General features: G+C 27.0%; 2 protein-coding genes across 2 annotated transcripts in view; one reads left to right on the top strand and one right to left on the bottom strand.

Moving 5' to 3' along the window:
- LOC127286563 (N-alpha-acetyltransferase 15, NatA auxiliary subunit) overlaps nucleotides 1-19,482 on the bottom strand; it is a 73,001-nt gene that overhangs the window by 30,330 nt on the left and 23,189 nt on the right. The window lies entirely within an intron of this gene.
- Nucleotides 9,781-19,482, top strand: part of LOC127286560 (uncharacterized) — a 28,318-nt gene continuing 18,616 nt past the window's right edge. The window contains exon 1 of the mRNA XM_051313040.1: nucleotides 9,781-10,337. The gene's annotated coding sequence lies outside the window, so the exon portion shown is untranslated. The remainder of the gene's footprint in view (nucleotides 10,338-19,482) is intronic.

Here is a 19,482-nt window from a genome sequence, read left to right as displayed (position 1 = left end):
ACTGGAATTACAATGGAGTGCTTATATATATAGACGATGCGAAGAAAGGTAAGATTCGTCTTGCAATTGCCGTTAATATAACGTTAATTACAAGGTTGCACTCTTTGTTTCAAGATCGAAAGTGCAGGAAGTAGATGACTTTTTAATGTCAGTGAACTTGTTTTAATAACGACAATTTTATTGTCTTTCCAAATAACAATATAAACTTTAACTCGATTCAAGAACATTAAAGTCTGGAAATGAGATCCTGCTGATTAAATTAAATTTCAATTAAACAAAAGAGATTCAACACTTTCAATTTGTTGTTACCCCCGAAAAAAAAAATTATACGTTTGTCTATTTCATTTCCGTTCACTTCTTTATCTATATACTTTCTTTCATTATATTGTTTTATTCCGAGATTTAATAGGATATTTTTCTGTTTTTCTCTTCTGTGTTTTATAAAAATTATTATTTATTTTAAAATTGTCATTCATTAGTAATTAAAATACAGTGAAACCCACGTAAATCTGATTTCAAGGGACCGGAAAAAAATCCAAATTATGCGGGTTTCACTGTATGTGCATGCACTTGTTATAAATTTTAGATTAATTAAAAGGGCTTTGCCCGTATACTTGAATAAATAAATAAATTTCTTACCAAGAGGAACTTATTGACAAAAATTATCTTTGGAAAACTCACCTGAAACAGAAAAATGATATTATAAATTTCAAATTATAAATGAAAATTGTCAGCTATAAATTAAAACAACTTATTAAAACAAAGAAAAAAAACTAGTCATTTTATTAATGGCGCTACTGTCTAATGGCGCTCTCACACCTTTTTGGCTGCCTGCAGGTTACCATGGCAACGCATGAGAGTGAGTGCGACAGAAAATTTCAATATTAAAATTTTTAAATTTTCTGTCGCACTCACTCTCATGCGTTGCCATGGTAACCTGCAGGCAGCCAAAAAGGTGTGAGAGCGACTTAAAGACTATGGAAATAATGGCGCCAAATTTAAAAAGAGAGAAAATAAAATTTAACATTTTTTTAAATTAACATAGTTAATTTTTTTTTAAAAAAAGCAAATTGTATCTTTGATGAAAAGGGAATTGAAAATATCGCGTTTTTTGTCCCAACATTAACGATTTGTTATAAACTTGTTCTTTTCTTTTACAATCCTTATGTCCAAAAGAAAAAGATGAATTCATATTTATTAATATCATACACTATGTGTGCCATCGAGATTCGAGCCTAAAAAACGAATAACGAGAGAAAAAACAAAATAGATGACAATTAGATCCGGGTCAAGGGACTCGGATTAACTAAAAATGGAAGTAGTCTGATGAACTCTACAAGATTCTCGGCTTTCGAGTTGCAAATATTGAAATTTGATTGACCCATTCTGTTTTCTTTTTCTTCATTTTTTTTTCCTTTTTTTTTGAGGACTGCGACCTTGCGGTGACTCAGGGCCATCAGCCGAGAATATTGTGGAGTGAGTTCTGTCTAAAATTAACTCCATACTCGCATTCCGTCTCGGGCCAACTATGTTGACGTCACAATTTTTAGAATTCCCTGATTTTACGCGCGCAACACAAAAGGTTGTATAGGACACTAAAAATGATCTTGCCTAATTTGGATGTGTCGCACAATGATGATATTAGGCCCCGAAAAACATTGTTCGTCTCTATAGCGAGTAATTTTTTTGTTTCTCTTTTTATATTCATAAAAAGACTCGCACCTTTGATACCGAAGAATACTGATTAATTGGAGGAATTTTTCAAAGCCTTTAGAGATATGAACTGGTAAAAAGAGTTGATCCAACACGCTAAATTGAAGTCTTTCAAAACAACATTTGGGGCGAGTTGAAAAAAAAAAACCATGTAGGTAGATAATAAAATAGCTTTGAAAAAAAATTTTTTTTTTCTCATTAAGACACTTATTATTTAAAATTTATGCATCACATCAATAATTCGAAAAGAATATGAAAAATTTCTTATAATTTTCATACTTCACTTATATGTATGTGAATACTGCTTTTTGAAAGTCGAACAATTTAAAAGGTTATGATCTTATTTCTCGAAGGGAATTCACAACATAGTTTTGGATTAAACAAAACAACGTATACATTTTTTATCGTCACGAAATTTAAAATTACATTTTGTTCGTTTCAACACTTAATTAACGATAGTCATTGAAAAAAATCTTAAAAATTTCGTAAACTTTTTTTTCTTATTTTTTTCTTTTGAATCTACCAATTTCTACATCAGTATATATACATAAAGATTCAAGATAACTGTCAATAATATATGGTAATTACCTTTCTAATTAGATTGGTTCAAAATATTTCATAGAAATATAGTGAACGATAATTAAATAATAATTATTGTTAACAATTTAAAAAATCGACTTTAATTTCAGTTTCGAAATAAGATAAAATTAAAACTTTTATAATTAAAATACGAAAATAATTTAGGACACAAGTATATGAAAAGACAATTTTCTTTTGAATAGCGCTACATCAACAAAAGTAATTTAAACAATTATTTTTTTTAAATTAATTTAAAAATTTATTTTAAGTATAAAATTTGAATTTCAAATATAAATTTAAATTAAAAATATTGTCGTCTCCACCCAGCGAATTATAATTTTATAATTGCAATTCACCTGTTCAAAAGGAACTTTATACTATTGCAAATTAATGCCTTGAGGACCTGACAAGATTCGATTTTCTTATCGATATTGAATAATAAGATCGTAAACAGTTGGAAAGTATATAGTACCTTTTTGTATCATTAATAACATTCAATACTGTATTAAAAAAATAAAATGGGCAAAATCAGTTTCTAAATAAGCAATTCAATACTTTCTACAAATTATCGTTTTAGAAAAAATATTTTTCTTCTTGTTTGCACTCTGTTTCGGGAAATAAACGATATTTTTTTTTTCTTTTTAAGAATTAAATTTCTCACAGTATAAACCAGAAATATTAGATTAACTATTGCACATCGATGATTGGACCAATTCTCTTTTAGGAAATTAGAATAATTTACTAGTATATATAGAAAATAGTATAAGATATTTTTTTACCATCGGAATTTTATAATAATTTGATTATGTTTCATTTTTAATCTATATAATATTCGGTGGGAACTTAATTTTTAGAATTTGTTTTTTTTTCCTTATTAAAAATAGGATAATATATTTTTTTTTTTGTAAATTTATCAGTAAATTGTCGATTGTAAATTCTGGTTGTAAAACTAGAAATGTGAATTTTTTTAAACAAATTGCTTTTAGAGAAAAATAATATATTTTTTTTGTGGAAAAAAATTAAGTCTCAAACTTTAATAACTATTTATTTGTTCCAAATAAAAATTGTCATTGTCATAAATAAATTTTTTTTTATTAATTTAAACCAAATATTTAGGTGAAACAATTTAGCACTAGGAAAAATAAATTTTTTCTCTGCATGTAATGAAAAGTAATTTGATTCCAATGTTTATGCAAAAAGCTCAGTTAACAAAGAACTAAATTTTAAAGAAAACATTGCATAATTTGAGAAAAATATATACCTATTATCAAAATAAAGAAATGTCTTCTTCAAGTAAAATTGAAATCTTGCTTTGGTCTTTTAAAATCTAAAATGGTGGATTTAATATATAAATGGAAAAAATATAAATTTTTAATATAAACTTTTCATTTTATTAAAATAATTTAAATTTGATCCAAAACAAAAAAAGTTGTATTTTATTTTACACAAATGTTTTTTTAAAGCATAAATATATTTTTTTTAAATCTAAATATCTAGAGCAATAAAAATGATAATTTTCTACAAAATGAATATTTCAATTATTTCAAGTAACCCATGTGCGAAAACCAACATGGGCCAATATTGGCCCAGCATTGTCAAATCGGGCACCAAGTCTTGGCAGACAATATTGGGCCAACTCTTGTGGTGTTAACTGCGGTTGGACGTTGGCAGCCAAGTATCAGACGTCATTACTGGGACAATCTTGGCTGCAATTAGTGGCCCAGTATTGTCAAAGTTTAAAAAAGTTTAAAAAATTATAATAATTAATTAATTAACTAATTAATTCATTATACATTTATAATTCAAGTCCTGACAGAAAGGACAATTGTTTAAACATTTGAAAATTTGTAACGCTCGCAGGAATCGAACTCGCAACCTAACGCACCGAAGTCTAACACGCTAGCCACTACACTATACGCGGATATGGGAATCTCAACACAAAAATGTTTTGATAAGCTGCATTTGAGAAACATTTCAGCCGTTAATGCGCCATTACTGGGCCAAGATTCGTTACAACTTTGGAAAAAATGACTTGTCAAAATAAATTCAACATTTCAGCCGTCAATGAGCCGTTCGTCTCAATTATGGAAAAGTAGAATTACCAAGTATTGGTGCCAATATTGGCCCAGTAGTGTGACGGAGTTCGGCCCAATTATGGAAAATTGGAGTAACTGAGACGCACTGCCAATATTGGCCCAGTAATGGGACAGAGAAGGCCCAATAAATAGCAAATTAGAGTAACAGAGAATTGGTGCCAATATCGTTCTTATTTACATATTACAGAAAAAAAATCACATTTTTCGGAATCTATATTAATAAAATCAGACTTTTGTCTGTACATTGCTCTAAATTAATTTTTTCTTGCATAGTTTATCATTTTAAGTAGTAAAGATAACAAATATGCCATAAATAAAAATTCTGTCTGTCTGTCTGTCGTCAATATTTTGTACCGGCACAACTTTAAAACGGCTCAACCGATTGAGGTGAAACTTGGCAGTGTATTCAGTCTTAACGTAACTTAAAATCTTAGCCATATTTGATTAAAAAATATTAACATGAACGAAAGTTATGACATTTTTTCAAAAAATTTAAAAAAATCAAAAAAATGCAAATTTTTTATTTTTTGTCAGATTGATTTGAAACTATTTGTACCTAATTTTTTCACATAAATACAATCAATTTTTTTTATTAAATTAAGTAAATAGTCTGAATTTAAAAGTCTAAAACAAATTTTTGAATTTCCAATTTTTTTAATAACATTGTAATATAAGAATTCGTTATGTTCAACTTTTTATAAGTAAAACAATAATGTTTTTAGTCTGTTGGGTATTAAACGCAATCTTAGCTGCACACCAATGAAAAATATTAATTTAAACAAAAATATGACACTTTCAAAAAATTTAAAAAATTTAACATTTTTTATTTTTTGATAATTCTTTACTAAACGTTCTTTATTTAAAATTTTGTGACCAATTAAGTATGCTTTTAACAAGAAATTTTAAGAATTTTAATTTAAGAATTTTATCAGAATTTTAAAATTAATAATTGCAAATCTGAATATGAAATCAAATATTGTAAAAATAAAAAATCGAAAATTACATTTTTACTCTTTGAAATTAACAATTATTATCTTTAAATTATTATTATTATTATTGAATATTATTATTATTATTATTATTATTATAGATACAAATTATTTTTAAATATAATAAAACTAAATAAACTAAATAAACTTAAATATAATATAATATAATAAATATAATAAAATTAAATTATTTTCATTTTATTTAAAAGAAATTTTTCTATTAAAAATTTATTCTTCAAATAATTTTTAAAGTTTTTTAAAATTTTAATTTAAATTGTATTAATTAAAATAATTTTTATTTTCAATACTATAAAATTAAATACAATTTTAAATTCTTTTAATTTTATTAAAAGCAGTGAAAAAATTAAATTGAATTGAATAAATAATAATTAAAAATTTATAAAAAAATATTTTAATACAGGAGAACACGTATAGTTGGATGTAATTATAAATTTCAAAATTTATTAAATCTAAATATTATAACCGTCGAAGACGGGTGCGACAGCTAGTATGTAATAAAAGAAAAGAAACAAAAAATTAAATTTTTCGAAAAATCTAATTAAATGATTGATACAAAAAAAATTGAAAATTACACATTAATGTGTAAATTAGATTATACATAGTAATTCGTTTTTGTTCATTGGGTGCATTAAAGTGATTCAATTACAATAATCAGAAACGTTTTTTTTTTTTCTTTTTTTTTTTATGTGGCAATAAATTTTGCTCGAGGCAATTGTATTTGTTATAATATGGCATTGTTTTCAAAAGGATTGGCTAATTTACGCGAAAATTGTATCGAACTTTCCTCTATATAAATAAAGAAGTAAAATTTTTTTTTTACAATAGCTTTGAAATATTATTATTGAAAGTGATAAAATAAAGAAATTGCTTAGTTATGTTGTATATTATATTTCCGAATATATATATATATATAAGTGTCGTAAGCATAAGAATGCGAACGTATATATATATATAAATACACTTTATTTAAAATATTACGTGCAATCTTTCGTTAAAATGAAACGTAATAGCAGTAGTTTTATCTCTGTGTACACATAAAATATATACATGAGAATTGCCTCGGGCAAATAGATATTTAGAGGCGAGTGAACTATTGTTAGTTGCACGAATATTTCCCAAATATTGCTTTTTCCTTTACTTGTTTATTACGTAGTATATAGAAATCACATGATTAACTTTACAATTTGCTATAAGTTATTCAATTTTCGCATTCTTTATGTTAAATACATTATTACTTTACATAATATACGATATGCATCGATATTTCGATTAATGCCACGATATATGGATTAATAATTCGATATATCGACTCATGGTTCGATAAATCGATTAATACTTCGATATATCGATTCATAATTCGATTAATGCCACGATATATGGATTAATAATTCGATACATCGACTCATGGTTCGATAAATCGATTTGTGGTTAGATAAATCAATACTTCGATATATCGATTCATAATTCGATTAATGCTGCGATATATGAATTAATTCGATTATGGATTAGTAGATCGATATATCGATAATTTTTTCGTTATATATGAATATATTGAAAATGAATTGAAAAAAATGGAGTACTTAAATAACTTTTATAAAATTTCAACCAACTTCATTGTATGTATGTGGAAAAAAAGAATGCAAACATTATGAAAATATTACATGAAATTTTTTGATAAAATAAAATGTAATAACACTAGTTCATTCTGATGTGTATTATATATATATATGTATGAAGAAGAGCCCGAGGCTAAATGATAGTCGAGTGAACTAAATGTATGTGTGTTATGTCTGGCCGTGAAGCTACTACCTCTCGCGCGCGTCAGGAAGACTTATTACGAAAACATTGATCAGATCGGAAATTGATTTTTCTTATCGGTCAGCAATTCGAAACCCGGAAAAAGGCGATGATTTATTAAGCTTTTAAAGGTCAGACTTTCTTGTATATTTTTGCTTGCAAGTTTTCGCTGAGTCCGAGAGAAAACATGAAGAGCAATAATTTCAATACTAGTCTTTTTTTCTGCTTTTATAAATTTTATATATTTTTTGTTATATATATAGTAAAATGTTTTATTTTATATATACATATTATTTATATCTAACTGGGGAATTTATATATTAATGTCTAAATATAAAGAAATTTTTTATTGCATACATTTTTAGTGTAAAATTAACTTACATAAATTAATCGCATAAAATGAAAAGTATTTATTTTTCATCTATTTGGTAATTGTACATAGTTTTATAACGTGGAATATATTTCGACTTTTTTTTTAATAACTTGCATATTTCATTTGTGTGTGTATTCGAAAAATTTCCCGACTGAATGCGTAAATCATGTTTTGATCAATTTTTTTTTTTTTTTTTTTTGTTGAAATTATAGAAATTTTAAATGAAAACTATTAAATTTTTTAATTATACAGGGTGTTCCAAAAGTATAGAAACTTGCAAATATCTCGAAAAGTAAGAATTTTTGTAAAAAATCTTCAAGACAAAAGTTGTTCCAAACAAAAAGATGTACATTTTTGAAACCAAAAAATTGGGCCCGGAGCCCAATGTTGGGCCCTACAATGAAAAAAGTGGTTTTCTTAAATGAGACCACTAATTTTCAGTATCAAATTCGTAATCCCCATGAAATTCTGCGTTCACACATGTGGTGTAAGTGCCCAAAATATTGGGCCCAATCCAAGATATTGGGTCCAAAATTTATCAACAGATAAATAAATTTTAAAAAATCGCTTCTTGGAGGGATTTTAAGATCACAGGATTAGAAATTGGAAGCTAATTTTTAAATTGGGCATAGAGCCCAATGTAAGATTCCGCCGCCCAATGTGAGGGCCCAATATTTTTGGAATTTGTACCACAAGTCTAAGCCCAGAATTTCAGAACGATTACGAAATGGAAGGAAACTATAATTTTTTTACTGTAGGCCTCACATTGGGCTGCGGAATCTTACATTGGGCTCTGTGCCCAATTTGAAAAGTAGCTTTGAATTTTTAATCTTGTGACCTCAAAAACTCCAAAAGATGCGCGATTTTATAAATTTATTCATTTAACGAAAAATGTCGAGCCCAATCCCAGACATTGGGCCCAATATTTTTTGGCTTTTGTACTATACAAGTTTAAACCCAGAATTTCATAACGATTCTGAAATGGATACTGAAAATTAGTGGGTTTTATTTAAACAACTAATTTATTTTACTGTGGGCCTCACATTGGGCTTTGTGAACAATTTGAAAATTAGCTTCGAATTTCTAATCCTGTGACCCCAAAAACTCCTAAAGATGCGATTTTTTAAATTTATTTATTTAACGAAAAATGTTGGGCCTAATCCCAGACATTGGGCCCAATATTTTTGTCATTTTTACTACAAGTCTAATCCAAGAAATTCATGGGGATTACGAATTGGATACTGAAAATTAATGGGTTTTATTTAAGATAACTAATTTTTTTACCGTGGGCCTCACATTGGGCGGCGGAATTTGAAAATTAGCTTCCAATTTCTAATCCTGTGATCTCAAAATCCCTCCAAGAAGCGATTTTTTATTTATTTATCTGTTGATAAATTTTGGACCCAATATCTTGGATTGGGCCCAATATTTTGGGCACTTATACCACATGTCTGAACGCAGAATTTCATGGGGATTACGAATTTGATACTGAAAATTAGTGGTCTCATTTAAGAAAACCACTTTTTTCATTATAGGTCCCAACATTGGGCTCCGGGCCCAATTTTTTGGTTTCAAAAATGTAACATCTTTTTGTTTGGAACAACTTTTTCCTTGAAGATTTTTTACAAAAATTCGTACTTTTCGAGATATTTGCAAGTTTCTATACTTTTGGAACACCCTGTATATTTTGCAACTTATTATGAATAAAATAAAAAAATTTATTAAAATTTAAATTCTACTCTACAAATTAAATTCTCTTCTTTCTAAATGTTAATATGTAAAACAGAGAATTTTTTTGTTTTAAAAAATATCTATTTTTTTTTGGAAATTCGCATTAAAAAGGTTAATATTGGCATATACATAATATCGGTCCAAGATCTTTGTAATATGAGAAACAGTTTTTTAACCAAGAACAAAAAAAAGAAAATAAAAATCCATATATTTATCATTGATTAAGATAATTTAAAAAAAAATGACAATCTAATTAATTGTCGAGTAATAACAGTCCCAGAATATTGGGAGTATGAAGTTACACACAGACCGAGTGATACACATTTCTTAAACGTTCATATATATACAGGAGAGAAAGAGATAAGACCCAGAGTGGAGGGGAGGGGATGCTGGAGCGGTTGGGCCCCGGCGATTGGAGGGGGAAGAGGAGGGGAGCTACCAACTGTGTGAGCAGGTTCGCCAGGACCCCAAACGTCTTCGTCTCACGTTGGTCCCGCCACGAGGGATTTTAGTTGTCAGTCAAAAGCCACAGTGTTCGGAGCGTTTGTGATTTTCATTTCTCGTTGATTCGCGAGGGCGATCGACGTTTCTTTACATTGGAAAAGGAGAAGAAAAAAATTAAATAAAACCTAAGAGTGTCCAACTGGCACTCGGCCAATTAAATTATACGAAGCGTATATAAAAATCCGTCCCGGTGAGCGGAGAAGCGCATGTTCAGCGTTCCAAGTGCAGTGGGTGCATCGTGCATCACCAGTTGTGTCATGGGAGTGTCGAGGACTAGTTCGTGACTGAGAAACAAGCTCAGGACATCATCCTGTAGTGGATATTTATTTTTATAATCGAAAAAAAAAGAAGAAAAAATACTCATTCTTTCTGGATATTTCTTTCTTTTAAGAAGAGAAGAGAGGCATCTCTTTTTTTGGATTTAGGGGTGTTTTTTTTATTATTTTTATTTATTTTTTTTTTTTCAAAGAAAATTTGGCGGCAGATGCGACATTCATGTGCCTGACAGAGGACGACGACGACGATTAGATCACCGTGAGTTGATAATTCGAGAAATTATTATTATAACTAGGCTATGAAGCTGTGACAAATTAGGCAAAGTCACGTGGATATAACAATTAATTAATTATTGTAAAAAATATTTTTTTTATCAACTTTATAAAAGAAACAAATAATAGTATAGTAAATTGACTTTTATTATTACAATTTTTTAGTTAAATTATTATTTTTAATATCTATTATTGTTTAATTATTTACATTTAAAAAAAAATTTTACTCTTAATAAATGTAATAATTATCTTTGAAAATATTATTATCATTATTTTTTAATTAATTAAATATCATTGATAAAACTTTGTTATTTGACAATAAATAATTAAACAAATTTTTTATTCATATATAATGAAATTAGAAATAAACAAAAGATGAATTATTTGATTCAACTCTTCGAATTCTTGACTATTATAAAATAAATATTTATTCGTATCAAATAATTATTATTTGAACCAATTAAATGGTATTTGTTTAAAATACAGAAATGATTGGTTCAAAAACAATTTATTTAATTCACATAAAAAATATTTGGTTCAAGTAAATATATTTATTTGATAATAGTCACGTAATCGAGTATTTAAATCAAATAAATTTTCTTTTCAGTGTAAGTACCTGATACAAAACAAAAATTTTAATTTAATTTTATCGACATTTTTTTAATTTTCTTTTTTAAACAAAAATATTGTAATATAATGAATAAATATAAAAAATGTAATTATTTTTTAATTATTAGTAATAACAGGTAAATAAATAATTTTTCGAATTTACAAATAAATCTTTAATAATTAATATTTTGTTAAAAACAGTTGAAATGCAAAAAAAAAACAATTGACTGACGCATTGCATTTTTCACGCGACTGTCTGTCATTGACCGCCTTAATCGAATGCTTGCAAATTGGGCACTTTGACTAATTGAATAATGCGAGTATTGGCCATTATAGGTTGTTAAATTCATCTCGAGGTGAACTTTAAATTCCAATTGAGAAACGTAAGAGGGACGATTATTTATTTCTAAATAATAGTAAACTACTCCAAAATATATTATAATTATTGAAATATTTTCTTAAATTATAGTTGGAGTGTAAAAGTAAACTTTAATGTATTTTGATTAATTTCATATATAATTACAAGTTTTAATTAAAAATATAAAAATTATTTTACACGAATATAGCGCGCGGAGAAAAAAGAGAAAGAAAGAAAAATTAAAATTTCTTATTGAAAATGAATAGACGTAGGCATTTAAAAATTATAAGTACAGTATAACAAAGAATTGCATAATACATAATATTATAATAGAAAAAAATTCCATTCTTTGCAAGAGAAATTGATTGAATAAATTTAATTTATAGATTCACGTTAATTTACAAAGGCGAAAGAATACAATTATTAACACATACGTGAAAATATTAAATTTCTCCCAAGTTCCATAATTGAACATGTTTTCATTAATTTTTATATAATTAATTAACGCGTCGAAATCATATTTTAAAATACAATTATTATAGACAAATTTTTTGTTTAAAAGAAAAATCTCTCTTTTAATAAAAAGAAAAAACATCCATATTCAATTCTACATTCTATATATAGAAATTTTTTAGATATACATATAGTAAAATTATGTCACTAAAATCAAGACGCACATTCGCAATCGAAACGTTTCGCGAAAAAAATTATTTATTATTTTTTACGATAATAATAACAATATGACAAAACAGTAGTTTGATGAATTTAAATGTCAATTGATATATCGAATTATTTTGATTTATTTTTTATTCATTTAAAAATGAATTCTAAATTAAATTAATTAATATAATTACTATACAACTTTTTTATTTAATTAATTTTAATTTATTATTTTCTCGTATAATTTTTTTATATTTCATTAAATATAAATAATTTTATGAATTGCTGAAGAAAAATTTTCAGAAAATGGGATTTACTGAAAAAATGAATTTCTCGATTGAAGTTAATTCTCTATATAGTAGTTTTATATATATATATATAAAATATGATTGATCCCAGAAAGTTAACTCAAAATGATTATACTGATTATCTTTGATGAAAAGCGTATCAGTTCTCTTGCCTTTTGCCTATACATAATAATATGAGCCCTATAGAACTCGCGTGATCACGATCGCTCCCTCTAGTCAACATGATTATATCTCTACTGACTGTAACGGCAACTAACAGTGAAAGTCATAAGTGTTATCCAAGCAATATAGGTTTGTGTCGTGATGCCACGCCGCTCTGGACGAAGCGCAAATCGATTCGTAACCTGTGATGTCAGCCTATTACATTCAGTATATAATTGAAAAAAAAAATACCCCCCTCAAGATGAAACGTGTTAATTACACGCTAATTGACCGTAACACCTCAATTATAAAGCAAATCGAAAATTATCAACGATTTTCTTTCAATAATCGATATATCGATATTTAATCGATTGATAGTATATATCGAAATTGCAATCGAGCTAAAAATCGATATATTTTTTTCTTCATGGGAATTTTAAAAAAAAAATACGGCTCAAATATGGAATAATTATTTTCACTTTTTAAATTGTTTTGATTAATATAATAACTTGCAAATGAACGATATTTTAAAAGAAATTCATATAATAAACACCTTATAACAAGTCACATGATACGGAAATTGTGGTTTGATCTCATTAAAATAATAACTCGACAATTTTCACCTGTCATTGATCTTCGTTGCTTCTATTCTCTATAATATCTAATGTTGTTGGCGATCTCGTCAGTTTCCGGCGAGAGTTATACGATTTCCGTTTCATTTATTGAGCTAAAGATTTATATAGAAGTTAAAGATGAAGAACGAGTTGAGAGAGAAAAATTAGATTGGCAAGGGAGGGGGGAGAAGGGGCATTTCTTGGGTTAATTGCCATCTGTGTCGTTTGTCACTAATAAGTAGTGTTCGCATGCAGAGTAAAACTCACGTCTATTAAGTGTTACTTTCACTTTATCGCGCATAAATATATATATATATATATATAACATTATAAAAAAAAAAAAAAAAAAAAAAAACACTTGCAGTTGTGATCCAATTTTGTTAGTAAAGACCAATCGACATTCAGCTTTCAACTAACAACATCGAAAGCGTAAAAAGTCTATTTCAAATGTTAGTTGTCCAGCGACTTTATATAGAATATTTTTAAAAAATGGTGTGATTAACAATTTTTTTTGAAATTATTATTTACAGATTGGTATTTTTTAAAAATAGTTATATCAATATTTAAAAAGCAAAGTCAAAAAATTAATTTTTAAAATTATTTATCAAATCATTCAATTAATATTTGTTAGTTATGTTTTAATTTTAAAGAAAAGAAAACATGCCATTAACGTTGAGGATGTATTAAAATATAAATAAATGATCGTGGCTGCGTGGTAATTTACATATGCGTTGCGTTTCTAAGGGTATCTAAGGTTCAATTCCCCATGTATGTGAAAATTTTAATTTTTCTTTGTTATATGCATACTTTCAAGTATAGATCTATCTTGTATCGAATCAGAATTTCTACGAACGTTTCTGTTTCCATAAAGTCAGAGATCGTTAATGCATTATCTTAATCGACTCGCCTATATTACCTATATACATGAAAAATCACAAACTACACATTATTGTTCTTATTTAGAATCATTCCTGATTTGAATAAAGCCAATTACATTTGTGGATAATGACTTATAAGTTATGATTACCGGGGGGATGTCAAGCACTTGCTTTCACCCATTATTCCGTTATTTTGCGAGTATAGTTGGCATGCAAAACAGAAATATTGTGCAAACGCACAAGGCGGTTACAATTTCATAAGGCTTGTAATTGGACTTCCTCGCATATATATGTTTTTTTTTGAATTTGATACAATAATATTCCTTCTCAACTTCCTGGAACGATTGAGCCAATCATTAATAAATAATAATCACATTATATTGACAATAGATTAATAAACGATGATGCGAGGCTCATTGTTGACAATATTATCAAACTTTGCACAACTATTGTTTCAAATATATAGACTACTTTTCAAAAATCAGTTTTCAATCTGATTTAAGACTGAAAGTTATTTAACTGACTGAATTCCATTGTTATAGTGAAATAAATATAAATAATGGCGCAAAATTCAAACCATAAGACAAATCAATTGTATAAAGAGATGGGATCAGTTTTCTTGATTAATGAATGCCCGCGTGATATTATCGCAGTTTTCCATAGAAAGAGAGAGAAAGTTCATCTTGTTAGAGAAAAAAAAAGGGAAAAAAAGATTTAAAGAGTATATATAGTTTACAATAATTCTAGAGTCTAAATGAAATCAAAACCATTTACAGGATAAAAAAAGAAAAAAAAAAAAAAAATTGGTAACGGAAATTGAAAATCAATCTCGCAAGGACTTTTCTTTTCTCAAAGTCAATTACTATTCAATAATTCGACTGTTTGTGTTCATTTTATTAAACTTTATACCACACCAAATGGAATATAAATTATATTATCAGTTCACCTGTCTTTCGCGTTATTGACCAACATTAGTCGCTCTTTATACAATGAATTAAAAAACAGAAATTTTTTTTTTCTATAAAATGTTTTCAGTGCACTTAAATTACTGTTTTTGATACATAAATATAATACATAACAATAAAATATAATAATAAATTTATATCGACGTTACTAAACAGTTGTAAGTGGCATTCTATATATGCAGCTAATAAGGAAACAGTAAAAAAATCGTGTTTTTTATTTGTGAGAATTTGAAATCTTTCTAAAGATATATAGTGTACTCTATAATAAATTTTGTTGTTCAGTATTAAAATGAATTTATTCGTTTTTAAGAAAAAATCATTCGAAAAAATTAAAAAAGAAAAATCTACTCGCAATGCAGGCTTTACAGCAGCGATAATGTTTCGACTATTACCTTCATTTTTTGCCGAAATTCAAATCTCGGCAAGAGGAATATTTTTCATCTTTTTTTTATTTATTTTTTAAAAATGCATTTCGTTAATTCTAAAGTAAAAGTTAATTTATTGAATTAAAAATATTATTACGGCGATAAAAAATTATCTTTATGAAAAAAAATAGTTTTAACGAATTTATCAAATTACAAATAAAAAAAAGAATTATGTATATTATATTTTTTATATTTATTATTTGATAATTATTTCAAGGTTAAACTTATTATTGTTAATGTAAAATATAATAAAAAAGTCACGTTTTCAAATTCAATTAATCTAGAAATGAGTTTACAACTTGTTAAAATAATTGATAAAATTATTAATTTAACATGACAAAAAAATTCAGGGAGATTATTATTTGCAAAATAGAGAAACATCACGTTCGCATTGTTTAATTTGAAAATGAGGCGAAATTCATTGTTGTTTGAATATATTTGAGAGTGCAAATCGGATCAATTGAGAAGATAGTAGTCATTGAGAATTGGACATTGATTGTTGGGTGTATTTTGTATGCAGAGATCGTGTACATTCACCTGCTTTTTCCCTATCCCCATTCTCTATCTCTCTCGAAACATATTGCGCGACAGTCCAGAAAATTGAAAGCGACGTGAGATTTACATAAAACGTTTTTAAGACAAGTACATATATATACTATATATAGATCGTTGGTATACCATTTGACTTGATTTCAGTCCATTCCGGAATCGTCTTGCGCGTGATTTCTTTTTCAACTTGAAAAATTTTATTAATATTGAAATTAAAAAAAAAAGTCGATATTTTTAGCGATAGCGATGTAAATGTTAATTTAAATTTTTAATTATTTTGATTTGAACATTTCAATTTTGAAATTTGAACTGAAATTTTAATTTCATTTTAAATTCTGATTTAGAACGAGGAATTCAATTAAAATCGTTACTTTTAACAATTTTTATTAGTAGGCCAAATGTATCATTCAGCAAAAATTTCATTTAGATTTTATATTTAGCCGAATTTTTTTTTTTTTTGTGTCCTTCATCAATGACATTCGTTAAATTTTCAGAAATCAGTCAACATTCTTGAATACAATTATTAAAAGAATGCGCTGACAGGTTTTATATATTCTAGATCGAGATGAGTTTAAATTAAGAAGGTATTCAAGAAAGGCGGAAGAACAATATAAAATCTCAATTCGACCTTCACACGTACTTGGAATCTCTACACCCACTGTTAAACGATTTCTCTTGTTTTTCAAGAAGCTCGCACCGCACCGTGTGGGTTCCTATACAATAATCGGTTGTATATATATATATATAAAAGTTGAGCGCAAAAAACGCGTGAGAAATAGCGGGTATAGGGAAAAAAAAGAGAAGAAAAAAAAACCTTGCCATCGCGAAAGACTTGTGGAATGCGGATAAAAATAATTGCAAGATGACTCTAAAGTTGTCATTGTCGGGGGTAAATCCAGAAACACGCTAAAATTTCAACGTGATTCATCAAGTGGAGTCGAAAACCTGTTGGGATTGCGGCGCACCCGCAACCGATCGACCGCCCGCACCAATCGTATATATATATATACACTTGTAGTCGCAACTATATGTGAGTTCATAAATATGCGATCGACATGCTCTTTGCTTTTTATGGCAAATCGATTTTCCCAGACGCCAAATAAGAACTTAATCGAATTTCAGTCCTTCGTCTCCCACTCTTATATAATATATATTTGAAAAACCATTCAACTTGAGAAAGTCAACTTACTTTCTGAAAATTTAACCTCACTGATATGTAATATATTATCATGATATCGATTTTGATAAAAATCCCTTTTTTTTAAAGTATCCTGCGCATTTCGATTTTTTTTGATCCGCTAATCGATATAGTAATAAATATCGATTAGTTTAGAAAATCAATGTTTAAAATTCGATAAAGTTGAATATCAAATTAATTCGATACTGCAATTGATTGAAAATCGATTATTTAAATGTGTTGTTCTAATAAAAATGATCAGTCTCCTGTTAAAATTATTAGAACATGTATGACGTACTTTTCTTTTGAAAATACATTCGTTTTCAATATTGGAAAGTATATGTGCAAGTTAAAAAAATGATTTATTTATAGAGTGAGAATTATAACTTGCGAGAGATTTCTTTAATCAAGGTAAACGTTTGTGTCGATATATATACATATTTATATGTAGTTATATATATATATATATATATATGAGGATATATCAAATTAACAAACTGGTGAGAATTGCCGTGTCTCGAAGGTTCACAAACGCAATAATATAATCTTCGTGAAAGGCCGCGAGTCGATCTAACCTATTTCTCAACTTGCTTCTGTCTGTTTTCCGCTTCCATTCCCATTAATGAGAATCGGATGATAATTACACGGTTTATTTTATATAAAATATAATTTCAAATCAATGCTAATTCTCCGGGACATTTGGAGAATGATCTTTTGTATTTTCTTTTCGTGCATCGACATTGAAATATCGATGTAAAGAAATGTATTATTTTTTTAAATTATTTAATATAGTAATATATATATATATTATTGTACCAACATATTATTTATAGAGAAACGCATTGTTGGATAAATTTGGTCTAAAATAAAATAATTGTCATCAATTCCCGAGAATTGTTATAAGTGGTAAAATGAATTAGTAGGAACCGGCCATGAAATATATATAATTCAAGGAGTGGTTGTTGAAGAAAACTTTCAATTAAGAAATCATAGTGATATATATAAACTTCCGTTCACAAGTTTGCGCTAATCAAAACAACACCTACAAAGTTTTATATGTATGTAATCATCTTTTAGCAATGAAGGCAAAAAATAATAATTATTATACGAGTGACACAATATAATTGAGAAAATAAAAAATATCTTATAAGTTTAAAAATAAAATTAAAGGATCGAAAAAAATCGAACATTATATGAAATAAATAAATATTTTGCGTGATAAGGAAATTATTATTGGAGGTAGGGTATAATAGTCAGGGTCACGAGGAGGGAATCGAGATGAACGAGACGAGCACATTATGCAAACATAAGCTACCTCGGTAGAGTAAGCCGGTCAATGTCAAGGTGAACAACTTCAAGACCTTTACTCATCTTCAATCAAACATTATAACTTCCTTTTTTCCTTCCCCTTTTTTTTCGCGTGTAAAATAAATGATAGTAGCACAATATTATAATATTCCCCAATTATTTACTTTTACAATATTTATGTAAAATTTTTATATTATTATATATATATATATATACATAGAATATTAAATTATTACCCTACCAAACTCTCTAAATCTGAATTAGTAGTTTTCTACTAATAAAAGAGTGCGTATTCGTTTATCAATTGAATTAGTAATAGTTTTGACTAATTTTTAGTAAAAAACTACTAATTTCTAGTAGAAAACTACTAATTTATGGAGTAAGTCGTATTTTTTACTATTTCAAGTTAGTAAGCCGATTTACTCCATGAATTAGTAGTTTTCTACTAGCAAATAGTAGTTTTTTTTACTAAAAATTAGTCAAAATTGTTACTAATTCAATTGGTAAACGAATCCGCACTCTTTCATTAGTAGAAAACTACTAATTCAGATTTAGAGAGTACATTAACCAAATATTGATAGGGTACTCTCAAAATCTGAATTAGTAAAAATTTTTACTAATTTGAATTGATGACTCACTTTTTGCTTCTGAATTAGTAAAATTTTACTAATTATTAGTAACTTTTACTAACAATTAGTAAAATTTAACTAATTCAGAAGCAAAAAGTGAGTCACTAATTCAAATTAGTAAACATTTTTACTAATTTAGATTTAGAGAGTATTTTGTATTTATTTATTTATACAGAAAAGCATTAAATAATATTACTATCATAATTATATAATATTCTATTAATACCCGACCGGGACCATATGGTAATTTGCCCGATCTTATAGTAATGGTAATTTTCAATAAATTATAATTATTTATCTCTAATTGATAAATAAAACAATAAAATTAATCAATATATAATTTGATTTTATGAATCTGCATTTAAAAAAACACCTTATAAAATGAAAATGAAATAAAAGTTGAAAAAAATTATTTGAATAATTGTTTTGTTTACTCTCTAAATTTTAATTAGTAAAAATGTTTACTAATTTAAATTAGTGACTCACTTTTTGCTTATGAATTAGTAAAAT

The sequence above is a fragment of the Leptopilina boulardi genome, unplaced genomic scaffold, assembly GCF_019393585.1.
Source record: "Leptopilina boulardi isolate dan_hultmark-lab unplaced genomic scaffold, ZJU_Lbou_2.1 LbouV2_362, whole genome shotgun sequence".
NCBI lineage: Eukaryota > Metazoa > Arthropoda > Insecta > Hymenoptera > Figitidae > Leptopilina > Leptopilina boulardi.
Note: the sequence above shows the minus strand (reverse complement) of the source record. Positions and strands in the feature narration are given on the sequence as shown.